Below are 4,843 nucleotides of genomic sequence, written 5' to 3' on the forward strand. Positions count from 1 at the left end.
GGTCCTCTGGTAGTACTATTGGAAAATGTTTTTGAAAAAAATTGATGAAACCTATAGAAAAATGTTATGAAAATTGAAGAATTTTTAGGAAAAAATGATAATAAAATGGAAAACACAGAAAACCTTTGTTTCCTAATAAAGAAAGTAAATATAAACATTTTCTGATAAGATTCAGGATTTTCTTGGAAAGTGATTTTGATAAAATTGGAGAAATCTATGGAAAAAATTATGAAAATAGAAGAATTTGAAGGAAAAAAATGATGGTAAAATGGAAAACCCAGAACACCTATGTTTCCTGAGAAGTAAATTAGAAATATTTTGTGATATGATTCAAGATGTTCTTGGAAAGTGTTTTTGAAAAAAATTGATGAAACCTACAGAAAATGTGATGAAAATTGAAGAATTTATAGGACAAAAATGATGGTGAAATGGAAAACACAGAAAACCTATGTGTCCTAATTGATAAAGCAAATAGAAACATTTTCTGATAAGATTCAAGATGTTCTTGGAAATTGTTTTTGAAAAAAATTGATGAAAACTTTAGAAAATGTTAGTAAAATTGAATAATTTGTAGTAGAAAACCTATGTTAAAATGGAAAACACAGAAAATCTATGTTTCCTAATTGAGAAAGCAAATAGAAACTGTTTGTGATAAGATTCAAGATGTTCTTGGAAAGTGTTTTTGAGAAAATTGATGAAACCTATAGAAAATGTCATGAAAATGGAAGAATTGGTACAAAAAAATGATGGTTAAATGGAAAGCACAGAAAACCTATGTTTCCTAATTGGGAAACAAAATATATCTTTAAATCCAGAAACCTATGGCCAAAGCTACCAAGTTCTGTTGCTTGCTGGGACTGGGATATGCTCTTCTTTTTCATATACATTTTCAACGTTTTTCTGTTTTTTGTTTTCCTTAATTGCCTAATCCTAGCTGTCCAGGAATTCATTCTGTAGACCAGTCTGGCCTTGAATTAAAAAAACTACAGGCCTCTGTCTCCTGAGTGCTAAGAATAAAGGCATGTGCCACCACACTCAATACTGTTGGAATTTTTTTGTAATTCATTTTCACAAGTTGGAAGCTTAGCTGTGATGTGTCCTGTTCTAACATCACTACTCTCTTTATTCCATTTAGGGCCAGGCTTTTCATTAAGACTTTTCCTATTGCTCCATTTTTTCCTCAAATTGTACATTTTGTATTTTTGCTTGTTCAGCTTGCTGCCTTTCATTATATCTGCTTAAATGTGATCACTAATAGTCAAGCAACACATTCAGTATGAGGCTGTCTGGAAATCTCCTCAGGTAAAACTGTTAATCCATAACTCACCAAATTAGATTCAGGCATACTTTTCAGACAAGGGCAAAAAGCAGCCGAATTCTTCACCAACACATCTCAAGAAGAATCTCTAGGCCACTTATTAATATTCTTCTCCTCTGGAAACTCTTCAGCAGGCCCTAACAATTCAAGTCATCCTCAGTATCACTGTCTTTTTTCCCCCTGATCCCTGTTTCTCACTGGAGGCTGATGGCCACCAGTTTGCTGGGAGAAAGGCAGCACAGGAGGAGACCAGGGATTGGAAGGCCATGAATATGGATACAATGACCTCTAGAGGCTGCCTCCCAAGATGAGTCTACTTTATTGTTTCAGGGATAGGGAATTTAAATGCTTTTTTAGGGTTATGGGTGGAAAGGGCTACTTCGTCACAAAATCAAGGGAGCAAGAAGGACTGACTGGATATAGTACAGCACCTAATTAGCATGTCGGAGAGACGTGTGTACTGAGTTTTGCAGCCTTGCATAGAGCTCTCATTACATACAAGGTCACTTTTGAGAAGGCTAGCCACCTGTATTCAGGGACACTCTGTAGACAAAGACAGGCAGAGACAGAGAATCACTACTGAGAAAGTGTGTCTCCTATTTTATGTCAAGCTCAGAAAGCCATCCAGTTATGCATAACTGCTACCTTAATTGAAAGGTTCCTCAACAACCTTTCTCTTTCTCCCTAGTATGGCCCATTAAGTGCTATTTAAAGCATTCAACTTTTTCCGAACCCACTGTGCCTAAGTACACACTAACCAAAAACATGGTCAGACTTATCACAGCAATTCCCCAGTCCGTGGTAAATACTTCTGTCTTAGAGTTTCTTTCTTTCTATTTCATTTTATTTTATTTTTTATTTATTTGTTTATTTATTTATTTAGATATTTTCTTTATTCACATTTCAAATGTTCTCCCCTTTCCTGGTTTCCCCTCTGAAAAAACAATAAACAAAAAACAAAACAAAAAAAAAAAACTATTTCTCCCCACTCCCCTTGTCTTAGAGTTTCTAATGCTGTGAGAAGACATCACATCTATGGTAATTCTTATAAATGTAAACATTTAAATGGGATTGGCTTATAGTTTAGATGTTTAGTTCATTATTGTCATGGCAGAAAGTGTGGTAGCATGGAGGCAGACATGGTGCTGGAGAGGTACATGAGAATTCTACATCTAGATAGGCAGAAAATTCCCATAAAACAATATGGGTTTAAGCTATTTTTTGTCTTAAACAAGAAGGCAATTTATAATTGTTTTGATCTTATTTGTTAGGGATCTGTTTAAGTTATTAATCTCCTCTTGGTTCAGCTGGTAGTTTAGGTGAATCTAAAAATTCATCTACTTTTCTTATACTTTTAACTTATTGAAGAACAGGTTTTTCCAATCTACTACAATATTCTGAATTTCTGTGGTATCTGTTGTAATGTTTCCCTGTTACTGTCTGACTCTCTTAATTTGAGTCCTTTCTTTGTTCCATTTGGTTAGTTGGATCAAATGTCTGTGATATCATATTTTTTAAAGAACTGGCTATCAGATTTTTTTGATACTTTTGGTACTAATTTCTCCTCCAATTTTCATTTCTTTTTAAAATTTCATTTTATTTCATGTATATGTTTATGGTTTGAGTATTTAAGTGATCCACATGCATGCCAAATGATCTCATTTGTTTGGAATATTTTATTCCCCGGTTAAGGTGGTTCTCATATTTACAGGTAAGGACAGCTTCTCATAGACAACAGAAAGATGGAATTTTATTTCTTAGTCCATTCAAATAATTTGTGTCATCTTTTTGGCAGGTTGTAATTCTTCATGTTTAAAGTTACTCTAAGGGGTAAGTTTATTACTAAAGGGGTAAGTTATATATTGCTGTTTTCTGTTTTTATTTTTACTTCTATTTTGTATTTTAGGAATAAATTTACTTGTTTTCTTATATTTTATTTTTTGTTTATTTGAGATAGTGTATCTTTGTATAGCTCTAGCTGTCCTGGAACTCGCTATGAAGCCTAGACTGGTCTCTATCTAACTCAAAGACTCATTTGTATCTGTCTCCTAAATACTTAGACTAAAGGCATGTGTCATCCTGTCCAGCTGATTTTTTAAATATTTATTTTTTTAATATTTATTATTGTGTATACTGTAGCTATCATCAGATACAACTGAAGATGGCATTGGTTTCCATTACAGACATCTGTGAGCCACCATGAGGTTGCTGGGAATTGAACTCAGAACCTTAGTAGAACAGTAAATGCTCTTAACCACCGAGCCATCACCCCAGCCCATACTGTCCAGCTTTTCTTTCTAACTATTATCTCTTAGTTATGGTTATCCCCTCCAGAATAAATAAGCCTTGCAGTATTGTATTCAGGGTTGCTTGGTGGAGATTAATTTTTTAGCCTGGAAATATCTTCTAGATTTCAATTTTCATCAAGAAATTAGCTCTTTTTCTGCTGGATTTTCCTTTATGTGTGATGTTATTTCTCTTATAGCTTTCAATACTCTTTATTTGTTCTGAGTAATTAGTATTTTAATTATAGTATGTTATATAGAATTATTTTTCTGGTTCTGTCTATTTGAAGTTATATACATATAAATGTCTATATAAGTATGTCTTAGTTTGGCCAAGTATTATTCTGTGATCCCTTTGAATAACTGATCTATGCCATTGATGTGGAATTCATCTCCATCTGTGTCCCAAGGTTCCTGAAGGTTCCTTTGGTATGTTTATATATATATATATATATATATATATATATAGGTATATATTCTTTGCTTGTGTTCTAGTATCTCTATTTTATCTTCAAGACTTGATATTTTGATTTCCACTGGACTCATTATACTTGTAAACTTTTCAAAACCTCAACTTTCTAAATGAGTTATTGGGGTTTTCAATTCTATCTTCTTTTCAGTTTGAGTTCCCTCAAATATTTCTATCTTCTTATTTAATTAAGTTTTGAAATCCTGTATTTTCTCATACATTTTAATCAGCTCTATGTGTTTTTGACAAAATCACCCAGACATTAATGGCTATTCTCGTTACATATATTGAGCTGTTTGCTGATATCTTCTTTAAACTCCTTGAATTCCTTGAATGACTTTAATGGCAATATAATTTGTTTTTTACTATCTGAAAGCCTAGAGTGTTTAAAAGTTGAATTAGACAATATTTACTACTTTTATGGATTTTTATGAGAATTTTTTCTCTTCACCTATGACTTTTAGAGTTTTCATTAGACAATACATATATGTACATTTTCATCTTTACTGCTATCCCAATGTACAGTGTTCTAATTTTCCAATTGATTTATACTTTCCAAAAGATTTTCATTCAATTTTAAGTGTAATTATAATTTTTGTTGCTGTTGTTGCTTTTAGCAGACTGTCACATATACTTGGCACTGTTTCTTTATCCCATTAAAATGATTTATTTGTAAAGTTATTCCTTAATAGTTTAGTGTTCTACTCCAATAGCTTCTGCTCTAAGATCAAGAATTGACAAATGGGACCTCATAAAGTTGCAAAGCTTCTG

This window comes from Mastomys coucha, chromosome X (assembly GCF_008632895.1).
Source record: "Mastomys coucha isolate ucsf_1 chromosome X, UCSF_Mcou_1, whole genome shotgun sequence".
In the NCBI taxonomy this organism is placed as follows: Eukaryota; Metazoa; Chordata; class Mammalia; order Rodentia; family Muridae; genus Mastomys; species Mastomys coucha.